Here is a 14,967-nt window from a genome sequence, read left to right as displayed (position 1 = left end):
ACTTGGATAAGGCTCTTGAATGAAGAGACATGTCTTTTGGATGTGTCTTTTGGATGAATAGATTGAATAGATTTGTCTCTTGGAACAAAAAGGGAATTTGTTTCTCTTTAAGAAGAGGGCTTAGCTCCTCTCATATGCATGCGAGCATGTGTGTGAGGGTGCGTTTGAGTGAGAAAATGTGGAGAATATTTAGTGATCTTAGAATAGAAGTAGAAATGTAGATTTCTACCTTTTTAGAGAGATTGGTGAGGGGATTTTGAGAGGATTTGTAAGGGAATGTTCTTGTAAGGGAATGTTCTAAGGGAATGTTCTAGCATTGCATGGATCAGCGGGAGACTTTGTGGGAGAGAAAATCATCTTTCTTTCAACGGGAAAAAGCTAAGTATTGTGTTCTTCATTATCTTATGATTTTGTAAACACTTATTTTGTGGATTTGCTTTGATGTAAAGAAGTTTTTCGTTGTGTTTTCTTCGTGCTTTGTGATGTGTTTCTCTTACTCTTTCTGCTTCTTAGGAAATAGTGGCATGAGAGAATTATGTCATTAATTTCCTTTTACTTTTCTTTTACAATGAGTAGGATTCATGTTTTAGATTTTGAGATGCATGCTTGAAGAAGTTTTAATTAAAAATGTGATGATTTTTACTTGCACTTCATTTACATTACAATAAAGGTCTGTTGTAGTGTTAAAATTCATTGTAGTTGCATTACAACCCGAGAGGGCGGTGTAATTCTCAACAAAGTGGAACCACATTCAAATTCCATGGATGGTGAAGTTCATACGGTACAAATAAATAAGGAAATATAATTTGATGGGCGTAGAATTGGAGATTTTAAGGTGACAGACTAAAAGCCCGAATTCGGTCTTAGTGTTTAAAGAACTAAAGCGAGAGTTATCCTTCAGGGGAAATGAAGTGGGAGCTATGATGTGGGATCTAGTATCCTCCTAGCCTAGCCACGGATTTAGAGACTAAACCTGAGATTAACCAATGATTTTTTATAACATTGAATCAGGGTAAAGAATTAAAATTGCTCCTTTTTGGCATAGACGATATTTAATGTATTTCATTCCTTTACATTATCCAACTCACCGCATAGAAGTGTAATTTTGAAAATCTTAAAATTTTACAAATCAATTCATCGAGAAAAGGTTATCTTTAGAATTTAATATTTAGATTTAGGAATAGTTACTATCCTTATATTTAAAATTGATATTTAAAATTAAAATTGACATTTAGGAGTAGTTGCTAGATAAAACTCCATTTTAATCAACATTCCAAACTAAGGACTAATACTATTAAACTTGAATTTATCTAAGAACATCTTTCCTCGCTTCCTCGTGGGATTGATAATCGAGGCATAATCATAAAGTCCTACATTACTTGAGTGATATGTATACTTACGTTTATATCATTGTGACTATATAGAATATATAAAATTAAGCATATAAAAAAGTCGCATCAGCCACTGACACTTTAAAAGACCTTGATAAACTTGTGTTTCCCCAAGCATTCCACGATACAGTAGCTGGTATGGGATCTTGCCCTTATATTCATCCACTTGGCTCAAAAGATGGTGAAACTGTAGTTATTTCTACCTTAGATATTACCTCACTCCAAGAAGTTATATTCACATTAGCAGGTAAATTCCAATTTAGACACCCCAAAATGGAACATGATAGAAGTTATTTTGATTCGGTCTAGAGAATTGGGTTACTTGATGGAAGACATCTCCTAATCCAACTCTCTGGGGAAGAAGATTATGTCAGGCTTTTTGCTAAGCAATCCATAGTGATTGTAGGGACCACAATAGAAATTCTAAAATGAACCCCAAACTTTGATCCAAGCAAGGAACCTCCTGTGGTACCTTTATGGTACAAGCTGCCAGGACTTCCCCTCCCCTTTTTCAAACTTGATGCTCTATTTAACATTAATAGGGCATTAGGTACATCTCTTAAGGTTGATACCTTCACTTATAACAAAACAAGACCTGCACTTACTAGAATCTAGGTTGAAAGAGACATCACCCTCCCAGAGCTGAAGAGAATCTGGATAGGATCCGATATTGATGGCTTCTAGCAGGAAATTATTTCTGAGCAAAAACATTACTATTGTCAACATTGTAAAATGTTTGGCCACACTGTAGAAAGTTGCTACAAGCTCCACCCCCCCCCCCAAAATCTAACAACAGTCCTAAGGATTCTTGTCCTGTAACTGAACAGATACCAAGCATTACTGCTGAAGGAACCCCCCCCTCCCCATTGAATGGTAATAATACTGATAAACAAAGGCCTCATCTTATTGTTGCAAGTACCCCCCCACTGAATATTGTAAGTACTCCCCCTGGGGACCCATTACAAGAGTTGTCTGACTCCCCTTCCAACAGCACTATAGAGGCATCTCCAACAAGGTTTGCAAGAAAAGAAGTCAATGAAGTGATTATTGTTACTCCTACATCACCCAAACTTTATGGTGATGGTCAGGGTGTTGGATGTTCCACTCACACAACTAATCCTGAAAAAGAACCTACGGAAATCAATATTATTGCTATGCAACAGACACTAGAAGAGGACTGACAAATTCAAACATCAAGGAAAAAGAAAAAATAGGTGACAGAAGTACAGAAACTCCAACAAGGGTCAGCCTTAATGAAGATAGAAGGCAAAGCAAGGGCAAAGAATGGTTCCCCCTCTAAAACCTCTAGAAGAAGAACTAGATCAAGGTAGCCACTCTCCAACTCCCCTTAATCAAAGATAAACCTCCTATGTTGGAACATTAGGGGTGTGGCTCACCCCCTCTCTCTCAAAAGAGTTTACATCTCAACTTTAAATACAAGCTTTGGTGTATTACCATCTTTGAACCTATGGTTCATAAACACCTCTAAAAACTTATCAAGAAGTTCTCTGGATTTTCTCATTTTGCTAATACTAACAACAAAATTTGGATCTTCTGTAGAAAAGAAATCAGATGGAACAACCTAGTGAATCATCGGCAATTTGTTCATTTCTACTTCCTTATAAATGACCATTTGGGATTGGCCTCTTTCATCTATGCAGGTTGTTCTAAGGAAGATAGAAAAGAGTTGAGGACCTGCCTTCATAATACTAGTCATTAGATGACCTCTCCCTGACTGGTAGGGGGATTTCAATTGTATTACCTTTTCTACAGAAAAATCTGGTGGTAGAGCCCCTAACTTATCTTAATTGACCACTTTCAATGATAATATTAATCTTGCTGGTCTTTTTTAATTTGGGTTTCAAGGGAATTGCCTTCACTTGGAAAAGGGGTCATATTTGGGAGAACTGATAGGTTTCTAGTTAATGACCTTTGGTTCTCCCAATTCCTACTTACTTTTTTCACCCGCTTTAGTCTTGCTTGCTCTGACCACAGGCCTCTCCTTATCACCCTCACCTCCTCTGAACTGCCCTCCTCCCCCACCCCCCTTTTAGATACCTCAACATGTGGTCCACTCATCCCTCTTTCTTTAACACCATTTCTAACCTTTGGAAAAGTATCTCCCACTTTGAACCCCTACTCAAACTTAGTTTGCTGCAAGTTAAAACTGGGCAAACTCTTAGAAAGTGAAGTTGGTAAGCTTTTGGTGATGTTCTCACAAATGTGGCTTCTGTTGAAAAAGATGTTATAATGCTTGAACTGGAAGCTCATAATGGAAATGTAGAGGAAAAAGTAATTCTAGCTGCTAAGAACAACTTACTCACTGCTACTGATTACTAGGAGCAATTCTTGAAACAAAAGGCTTCCATCAATATCTTCACTGATGGTGATAGAAACACCAAATTCTATCATGCTTGCATTAAGTATAAAAGGAAGTGTAACACCATTCACTCTATCTAGAATGCTGAGGGGATTTAGCTCCATGACAACACTGCCATTTCTACAGAAGTTACAAACCATTATGAAAACCTTCTGAACCAAGTCCACACTACCAGGCCTCCAATTTACAAGCACTACTTCTCTGAAGAGTAGATTTACATCACAAACCTTAGACTCACCGATCCCCCCAATGAAAAGGAAATCTGAGAGGCCTTAAATTCCATTGATAGTTCTAAGACAGCTGGGCCTCATGGATTCACAGTAGACATCTATAAAAAATCCTGGGACATTATTAAAAATGATGTTATTGTTGTTATTGTCAGTTTCTTCCAAGGCCATAACCTCCCTCATTATTTGTGTGCTTCCAATTATGTCCTAGTACACAAATTTGAAATTCAAAAAATATGGGAGCATTTCAGGCCCATCTGCCTTTCTACAATTCTCAGCAAATTCATCAGTAAAATTATTATTAGTATGCTCTAACCCCATCTTGACACTCTTATTAAACCAAATCAAACTACCTTTGTCAAGGGGAGGTCTATTATTGACAACACCTTACTAGCTTAAGAACTGCTCTTGGACTGGAACAAGCCTTGTAGAGGAGGAAACCTTATTTATAAGTTGGATATCAGGAAGGCCTATGACACCATCAATTGGGACTTTATACTGGATATCCTCTCAGCTAAAGGATTTCAGCCTGATTTCTACAAGCTTATTCATAGATGGTTACTCAACATTGTACACTCCATATTTATCAGTGGGCAAGGTTGGGGGTCCTTTACTGCTACTAGAGGTTTTAAGCAAGGGGACCCGTTGTCCCCTACCATTTTCATTCTTGCTATAGACTATTTGTCCATAATCTTGGATGAATCCCTTCTGACCCAAAGTTATTCTAAATACCACCACAGATCCAATATAGCCATTTCTCACCTACTATATGCTGATGACATCATGGTCTTCTCCAGTGCTCACAAGAATGCTGTTAAGAAAGTCTTTCAGAGCCTCCAAAAGTTTCAATTACACTCAGGGATGTATTTCAGTGCCGGTAAGTGCCATCTGATATTCAATAAGAAATCCTTCCTCATTTGTACACAATGGGCTTCTAATTATACTGGTTTCTCCTGCACTCAGCTTCCTATCAAATACATTGAAGTACTACTTCTCACTGGTAAATCTAAACAGATCCAGTTTGAGGAAGTCCTCAATAAGATTACCTCCTTTCTCTCTAATTTGACTCAGTCTTTCCTTTCCAATGGTGGTAGAATCACTTTGCTCAATAGCATTCTCACTACTTTTATCTCCTACATCCTCCAGATGACCAATATTAAGAAAAGCACTCAACTTCAGATGGAAAATTCCTTCAACATGTTTTTGTGATCAAGACAAAGACGGCAAATGCATTGGGCTTCTTGGCAGAAGGTGGAAAAACCTCACTTGGCTGGGGGTATTGGTTTCAAGGGCCTGAACCATCCACTTCAGGTTAACTTGTGTAAAATATGAATTATGTTCAGAGCCCAATCTTCATTATGGGATAAATTCATGTGGGGCAAACACTGTTAAGATCAACATCCTACCCTCGCTACTAGAAAACTGAATGACTCTAAGACTTGGGAGAGGATGCTTAAGATTAGACACATTGCTACAGAATTATTCTTATAGGATTTGGGTAAAGGGGATATCAGTTTCTGGCTTGACCACTAGTGTCCTAAAAACTGGCTGATACCCTCTTCTACTATCCCCAACCCTTATCTCAAAGTTGCTGACTGCTGGGAGGGAAATACTTGCTCACTACATAAATTCTCTATTATCCCGCAGGATCACTGAGCAAATAAAATTGCCAACATGCAGTTTAACAGAAATAAATCTGATAAACTTGTTTGGCAAGCCTATGCAAATCAAAGCCTCGCTAAAGTTATCTATTTCAAACTTTATTGTTGTGAGCAAGTGTCTTGGGGAGATATTGTCTGAAATAAATTCCTTTCTCCCTACATGTCCTTTCTCTGCTGAAGGACCTTCCAAAAATTTCTTCCAATTGATGACATACTCAAGCTAAAAGAGTTGAGAGGCCCCTCCAGATGTTGGTTGTGCTTACAAGAGGAGGAATATCTGCCACACCTTTTTTATTTAATGCAGCTTTGCCCAGAAAGTATGGAATCAATTTCTTCAACATCTGAATATTAATGTCATCTATCTTACTTGGTACAAAATTACTACCTGCTGGCAGAACTGGCATAAGCTAAATGCTCCTGTCCCTTTCATAGTAGCCTAGTTCCTTTGGATGACTAGAAATAAAGCTAAATTTGAGGGTACCCAACCCAATACTGATAAGGTGTTCAAAAACAGTGTAACATACATACACAAGATGATCAAATATAAAAGGTTCCCCAAAATCTCCAACTCCTACACCTTTGAGAATATAACTCCATCTCAAATTCATAAAGTCCTTTGGAAACCCCTTATGTGTCACACAGTTAAGATCAATACAAATGGCAGTTTAACTGAAATGGGTGCTAGTGTTGGTGCAATTTTTAGAAACCACCTTGACCAATGTCTACTTTACTTTTACACCCCAGTCTTGGCTTCTGATGCTATTGAGACAGAGCTTATTGTTGTATATTAGGCACAAAATCTTGCTACAAAGACTAGATGGAATCATATATGGGTGGAAGTGGATTCTACTGTCGTCATCAATCATTTGGAATCTGAGGAATTGCCTCCCTGGCACCACTCTTACTGTATTCAAAATATCAGAAGGCTTACCTCCCAGCTCAGTGTTAATTTTACATTTATATATAGGGAAGGCAATAAACCTGCTCACTAGCTATCTAGTCACGGTCTCAGCTCCAATACTATATCTATTTCTGCCTCCCCCATCCTCCACTACTCTACCTACTGCATTGAGATCTAATTGAAGTCCCCCACTTCAGAATTTCTGACCACAACACTATCAGGAGATAGCTATTTTTGCTGAAGATATTTTGATTTCCTTTTTTAGGACCCTTATTAGACTGTGGGCCTTGTTCTGAGGAGCTTTTTCTTTTTTTATTTTCTTTCAAATATCTTATAGCTTTTATAAGGTCTCTCTGTAAAGTGCTGACTCCTTTGGTTTTTTGCTTTTTGATGGGGTCAATTTCTTCCCCCTTCTTTGTAATCCTTTTTTAAGCTAACATGTGTTTATAAAGATGGGCTAGTTGGCAGAAGTCAGCTAAACCAACTGTGGTTGGGGGAATTGGCTTTAAAGGTTTACAACACTTATTACAAGTAAACTAGTGCAAGATGTGGATCAAATTTAGAGAATAGAAATCACTTTGGGCTAAGTTCATGCTGGGTAAGTATTGCCTGGACTGACATCCAAACACTATTTGTAGAAAGCCAGGAGATTCTAGAATATGGGTAAACTTACTAAAAGTCAGAAAACAAGCTGATAAGCTTTTCATATGGGATATTGGAAATGGGAAGATCAATTTTTGGCTTGATTTCTGGTGTCCTATAGATGTCTTGCTGCCTATTAACAATCAGATAGATACTCAGCTTATTGTGGCATGTAGCTGATTTTTGGGAGGGGAATCAATGGTCTTTGCCTTTACTTCAAAATATTCTCCAGCCTCATTCTATAACCAAAGTTACTAGAATCTAGATTGACAACTCCAGAGCTGACAGACTTGTTCGGCAGGGACCTAAATTTTAGAGCCTCACTAAAGCCATATACTCTAAACTTACTACATGAGAGACTAAAGATTGGGGGGAACTCACATGGCATAAAAGCTTAACTCCTTCCATGTCCTTTTTTTAGTTGGAGAATTCTCAATGGACTGCTCCCCACTGATGATATTCTCAAACTTAAAGGATTGAGAGGCCCATCCAAATGCTACCTATGTGGGGAGATGGAGGAATCTATTCCTCATCTCTTCTTTAAGTGTAGCTTATCTACTAAAGTTTGGCTGAATTCTCCCATTGTCTCACACTGAATATTATGTAATTGGACTTGTTCAACATTTATCACTATTGGAAAAGATGAAAGACCGCTAGAGTTGGATCTGTTCCTTTTTGGGTGTCTTGGTTCACTGGATGGCTAGGAACAAGGCTAAGTTTGATGTTCAGGTCAGCACCCATCTACAAATTACAAGACACTGTATATCTTACCTGCATAAGCTTATACTCTATCAAAGATTCCCTTGTATTTGTTCCCCCCTCCAATGGAAAGACCGAAGGCATACAAAGTGACCACTATGTATTGGTCACCTCCTACCTATCAATATATTAAAATAAACACTGATGGTAGTTTTTCTTCTTTTGAGGCTGGGGTAGGAGGTCTGTTCAGAAATCATCTTGGACAATGCATCCTGTACTTTCAGTCTCTTGTTTGTGTTGTTGATGCTCTTGAAGCTGAATTAATTGCTGTTTATTGGGCTATAACTCTTGCTAAGATGAACCACTCAAATAATTTAATTCTTGAAGGGGACTCAGAGATACTTTTACAGATGTTGTAGGATGGAAGACAAGCTTCTTGGAGTTATGTTCAATGGGCTAATAAAATCTTGTCCATGCTATCTACTTTCAAAGTTCAATTGGCTTTCATCTACAGGGAAGGGAACCAACCTGCCAACTGGCTTGCAAGAGATGGTCTATATACGGTTAATAGCCTTGTTTCCTATTTAGGGCTGTTTTCTCGCTGAGTTTTCCTTAGCCTATTATTGCTTTGCTTATTATTAGTGGCCTATCTTTGTTTTCTTGCTGAGTTTTCCTCTTCCCTACTGATGTTTTCTACTTTACTCCCTAAGCCTATCTGCATGGGTCTTGCTTCCTGGCTACCCCTATTGATATTGTGACCAACATTCAGTAGTCTAAAGCCACTTTTACTGATGTGGTTGGTAAAAGCTCTGGCTTTCAAAGTTCTATGGAACAGATGGTATTTCCCAACTCTTTCCATGAGGGAGTTATTAGTGGTGAGCTTCCCTACATTAAAAAACTTGGAAAGATATTAGGAAGCCTGCTAGCTTTTTCTCTGAATCTGAAATCAACTCCCTTTTAGCCTCTTTCAAGATTACACTCATTGAAAAATTCCAATATGGTCATGTTAAGAAGGAAGCTATCAAAAAATATTTTGAAGATTTAAAACTCTTAAGTGAATGGAAAGTTGGGTTGGTAGATGGTAGACACATGTTTATACACTTAACTAGAGAGATAGATTATGCTAGACTTTTCTCCAAAAAAGTATTGTTGATTGATGGCATGGCAATGAAATTACTAAAATGGTCTCTTAATTTTGATCCTAGTTAGGAACCCCCCAATTGTCCCTATTTGGTTCAAGCCCCCAAGCCAAAAGTTACATTTCTTCCACCATCAAGTGCTCTTGACTATTGGTACAGCTTTGGGCAGACCTATGAAACTTGATATCTCCACCTATAATCTCTTAAGACCATAAGCAGCCAGGATCCTGGTAGAAAGAAACATAACACTTCCTGAAGTTGGTGAAATTTGACTAGGGACAGTCAATAATGGGTATTTACAGAAGATTGGGATGGAACGAAAGCTATATTATTGCACTCATTGTAAAATGTTTGGACTTACCAATGCTAGGTGCTTCAGACTCCATCTTAAGCCCAAACCTCATAACTCAACCTCTCAAGGTACTTCTACACATAAGGAAATTCCACAAGATGCCCTAATTTAGCTACCTTCCCATAAAATTAACATTCCTGAACACTCTTCCCCTAGAATTCTTACAGATGATCCCATAACAACCCAAATAGAAGTGGAACCAATGGTGTCATAGGATGCTCATTCTAGGATGGTTCCTAGAGTTGAATCTATGACTTCACAGATCTTCCCAGATTCTGTGAATATAACTCTAGTGGAGGATGTGGTGGAACAGTTGGCCAATCTAGATAGAGCCCAGTCTGTTCCCCCCAATATCCCTGATCCTATCAGTCTCTTGGCTCATCCCCCCTACTGGCTAATTTTCACAGAGAACTGGATGAGGAATGACAGCTACAAATAGCAAGGAAAAAGAAAAAGCAAGTTGTAACTAACTCACAAGGGAATACTTTTGTTCTTGAAGCTGGCAGTCCTATTCCACTAGAAGAGACACCCTCATTAGGCTTATTAGGGAGAGAACCGAATCCTCCAACCATGATTAATATTCTTTGCTGGAACATCAGGGGAGTGGCTCATCCAATCTCCTTAAAAAAGCTCCTTCATCTTAATAGAAAACATAAAGTATTGTGTATTGCTATTTTTGAACCAATGGTTTACAAATATCCTCAAAGAGTTTTGAAACATTTCCATGTCTTTTCCCATTTTTTCCAATATTAACAACAAGTTTTGGATTCTTTGTAGATTTGAAATCAATTGGTTAGTCCTTATTGATGACCCTCAATTTGTTCATTTCCATTTTGATGTTGCTGGCAAGTCTAGTTTTGCTACTATAGTTTATACAGGATGTACTAAGGTTGCTAGAAGATCTCTTTGGAATGATTTTCTCAACATTGGAGGCTCTATGGCCTCCCCTTGGCTAGTGGGAGGTGATTTAATTGTGTTGCTGACCACTCTAAAAAAAGGGGTGGTAGGCCACCTAATCTTCTAAAAAAAATTGAATTTAGTGGCAACATTAAAGTTGCAAAACTTTTTGATCTTGGCTTCCAGGGTGCCACCTTCACTTAGAAAAGAGGGCAGATATGGGAAACACTAGACAGGTTCTTAGTCAATGACTTCTGGTTTCAGACTTCTTTGCACACCTATGTATCTCATCTGTTTCTAGCAAGCTCAGACCATAGACCCCTTCTGATTTCTATTACTGCTACCCCCCCTAAAAGGCCTGCTTCCTATAGATTTCAAAATATGTGGGTAGAACATCATGAATTTCTAAATCTCATTCAAGATCATAAGAGAGGGCCTCATCACACCACTCATATTATCAAGTTGTGGAAATTGCTGAAATCTATGGCAAAAGCTCTTAAGCAGTAGAATTGGTCCTCTTTTGGAAATGTATATGACAATGTTGATAATGCGAAAAAGAAATTGGTAGCATTGGAAGCTGAGGTGGAAAATGGTATAGTGGATGAATTTGCTCTTTTGGAAGGTACTAAATAAGTCCTCCTTGCCACTGATTGGTTGGAACTCTTTTTAAGGCAGAAAGTTGTTTTCAATAGATTCATGAGGGGGGATAGAAATACTAATATTACCATGCCTAAATTAAGTATAGAAGGAAATGTAACAACATCCACAAAATTCAAAATGTTGAAGGCATTTGGATAAATGACTATGAGGGTATTGCTAACAATGTTGTGACCTTTTTTTAAGATCTTTTCACTGCTACCCCTACTGTTTCAACACAAGTGGATCCCCAATTCTTCCAGGAAGAGTTGTATTACACTAAAGACCTCCAACTTTCTTGCACTACAACTGAAACTAAAATTTAGGAAGCTTTACAAAACATTGACAACTCTAAAGTGAATGGGTCAAATGGTTACACTTCTGCATTCTACATAAAATCATGGCCAATTGTAAAAGGTGATGTGGTTGCAACTATCCAGTGTTTCTTATAGGGGACCCATTTTCCCAATTAGTTTTGTTCTTCCACCTATGTACTCATCCGCAAAACTACTGACTGCAGTAATTGGATTCAGTGTAGGACAATAAGTTTCACTACTATATTTAGTAGAATTATCATTAAAATTATTGTTGCAAGGCTTCAACCTTACTTGATCTAGCTCATCAAGCCAAACCAAACTACTATGGTCAAAGGCAGAACTATTGCTGACAATGTATTGCTTGCTTAGGAAATCTTCTCGGACATTGATCACCCTTACAGAGGGGGAAATCTTATCTATAAGTTAGACCTTAAAAAAACTTATGATACATTTCATTGGTCCTTTATCTTAGATATCCTCAAAGATAGGGGTTTCTCTCAAGATTTTTGTAACCTTATCTCTAGATGGTTGTAATTTAACACACACTTTATACTGCTTAAAGGACAATCTCATGGGTTTTTCTCAGCCACTAGAGGGTTTCAACAGGGAGACCTACTATCCCCCTTAATATTTATTCTAGCTATGGATTATCTCTCAAGAATACTAGATCATGTTTTGACTCAGAAAACTTATGTCATATTTCATCACAGATCCACTGTGGAGGTCACCCACCTAATGTTTGCTGATGACATAATTTTTTTCTCCAAAGCCAACAGAAATGCAGTCAAAGTAACACACAAATGTCAACAAATTTTCTAGGATAACTCTGGTATGGCTTTTAATACTTCTAAATGTCAACTTTTCTTTAGTAAGCATACTAATTTTGCATGTAAACAGTGGTTTGGACATTTCACTGGTTACTTTACATCTGCCCCCCCCCCCTCAAGTATCTTGGGGTGCCACTTATTAATGGGAGAGCAAAAAGGGTATAGTTTGATGATGTTATAAACAAAATTAATGCACAACTAAATTGTTGGACAAACTCTTTTTTATCTAATGGAGGCAGAATTAGTCTCTTGAAAAGCATATTAACATCCTTTCCTTCATACATTCTCCAAATCACAACTATGAAAATATCTACTCAATTGCTACTTGAAAGAAGCTTTAATAGGTTTTTATGGTTCAGCCGAAGACACCAATTACACTGGGCAAGCTTGCAGAAGGCAACTAAACCCATAGTTGCTGGGGGGCTGAGCTTTAAAGGAGTACAACATCTCCAACAAGTGAGCATGTGCAAATTGTGGATGAAATTTAGAATGCAAGACTCACTATAGGCTAAATTCATATTGGTAAAATACTGTAAACACTCCCACCCCAACTTGATAGTCGGGAAGTTGGGAGACTCCAGTATCTGAGTTGAATTATTAAAGATCAAGCAACATGCAAAAAAATTATTCTTCCGAGACCTTAGGAATGGGAGAGTACATTTCTGGTTGGATTAGTGCTGTCCACAGGATCTGTTACCACCCAAACCCATTTATTTTGATCCAAATCAACTTGTAGCAGACTGCTGGCATGGTGACTCCTAGTCTATGGATACTATTCTTTCCCTCCTAGCCCAAACTGCTGCTACTTGCATATCTAAAACCTCATTCAATAGAAATTATAATGACAGGTTAGTACTGAACTCAAGCAAATTTCATAGCCTTTATGAAGCCATCTATTCAAGATTATTCAGGTGGGAATCAGCTCTATGTGGAAAAGCAATCTGAAATAAATTCCTTACTCCCTCTATGTCCTTTTTCTGTTGGAGAACTTTCCATAAACTTCTTCCCATTGATGACCTCCTCAAGCTTAAGAGCTTGAAAGTCCCATCCATATGTCATCTATGTTTCATTGCTGAAGAATTTGTCCCCCATCAGTTCTTTGAATTTACTTATGCTCAGCAGGTCTAGCAGGAACTTATCAAGGACTTGAAGGTTAATCTACTAGTTTTGGATTGGTTCTCCCTTTTTTCCTATTGGTAAGACTGGAACAAAGCCAAATTGGGAATCATCCCTTTTGTGGTGGCCTAGTTCCTTTGGATAGTTATAAACAAATCTAAATTTGAGGACCAACTTCCCTTAGTGCATCTAACAGTAGTCGACTGCAAGGCTTTTTTGGCCAAACTGACTAAATACAAAAGATTTCCAGAAAGTTGCAGCACTCTTACCTGCTCTCCTCCTAAAACTTATACTGTCTCAAAGGTATATTGGTTAAGACCACCCAACCCTTGGATCAAAGCTAACACTGATAGGAGTTATAGTGATGCTAGAGCTGGCTTTGATGGGGTTTTCAGAGACTTCCAAGGTACCTATAAACTCTTTTTCTGTAGTCCAATGATTGCCCATGATGCTCTAGAAACGGGAGCTGTTGCTCTCTACTCGTCACTACATATTCCTATAAAGATGAAAAGGAATTACATCCTTGTTGAAACTAACTGTGCCTTTCTCCTTCAAATGGTAGAAGGGGTTTCCTCCCCCTTAGCATATCCTTCAATGGATAAAATTGATTCAAGCTTGCAAAAACTGTTACTATTTTTAACGATGCTTCAACTTTAGAGAAGGCAATAGGCTTGCAAATTGGCTAGCTAGAAGGGCTAGTCAAACTGATGAAGTTTTTGTCTCTTCCACCCCCCTCCTCACTCCGCTTTTATTTTGTTGAAGGAAGACCTCCTAAAGGTTCTTTATCTTAGAACTATAATCACTTTTAGTTCATTAATATAATTATATACACCTGGATCTGGAAAGGGTACTTAGTCCCCAATTATAAAGGATGAACATTGCTTGTGCCATTTGGCCACCGATGATATGTTGAGGGCTGCCGTTGCTGCTAAAACTCCTCTTGGCATTAAAGCTAAAGAAGCTATGGAGAAGGGAGAGCTTGTTTCTGATGATTTTGTTGTGGGGATATTTGATGAAGCCATAAAAAAGCCATCATGTCAAAAAGGCTTCATTCTTGATGGATTCCCTAGAACAATTGTTTAGGCTGATGATATGTTGGCTAACCAAGGCACTAAAATTGATAAGGTGCTCAACTTTGCAATTGACGATGCCATTTTAGAAAAAAGAATAATTGGCTGATGGATCCATCCATCAGCTGGTAGAACATGCCACTCAAAATTTGCACCTCCAAAGGTCGCAGGTGTTGATGATGTGAACATCTAATCCAGAGGAAAGATGATACGGCCGCTGTTCTCAAGTCAAGGCTTGAAGCTTTTCACAGATAAACTGAATCTGTTATATCTTATTATTCTAGGAAAGGTGATGTAGTTAACTTGCATGCAGAGAAACCCCCAAAAGAGGTGACAGTTGAGGTTCATAACGCTCTTTCATAGTCCATCCAATTTTTTTGAGAGATTTTTTAAACACTATTATTGATACTAAAATAGAAAATTTGTCAAAAATAACGTGTTTGATGCTTCATTTGCCTGTATCCATGCCCGTCAGTTTGCTGCTTTTGCATGCGCCATCGGTAACTCGAGTTTGAACTTACTAAGTTGAATAATGAAATTTGTTTCACAACTTGAGAATTTTTTTTTTTTAAATGTCAAAACTTCGAGTAATGATGTTAATGAACAGCTTACGCCACCATAAAATATGTATATATATATATATATATATATATATATACAACAACATTTTTTAGATCATAAACTCATAATAGTTTCTTACGCGTTAATCTTA

The 14,967-nt window shown here is 37.9% G+C and overlaps 1 pseudogene; it reads left to right on the top strand.

Annotated features, from left to right (window-relative positions):
• Positions 1–14,013: 14,013 nt before the first annotated feature.
• LOC110033790 lies at positions 14,014–14,618 on the top strand (annotated as a pseudogene).
• The last annotated feature ends 349 nt before the right edge of the window (positions 14,619–14,967 follow it).

This window comes from Phalaenopsis equestris, unplaced genomic scaffold, assembly GCF_001263595.1.
Source record: "Phalaenopsis equestris unplaced genomic scaffold, ASM126359v1 Scaffold001291, whole genome shotgun sequence".
NCBI classification, from domain to species: domain Eukaryota; kingdom Viridiplantae; phylum Streptophyta; class Magnoliopsida; order Asparagales; family Orchidaceae; genus Phalaenopsis; species Phalaenopsis equestris.
The sequence above is the reverse complement of the archived record's forward strand: the minus strand, read 5'-3'. Positions and strand labels throughout refer to the sequence as shown.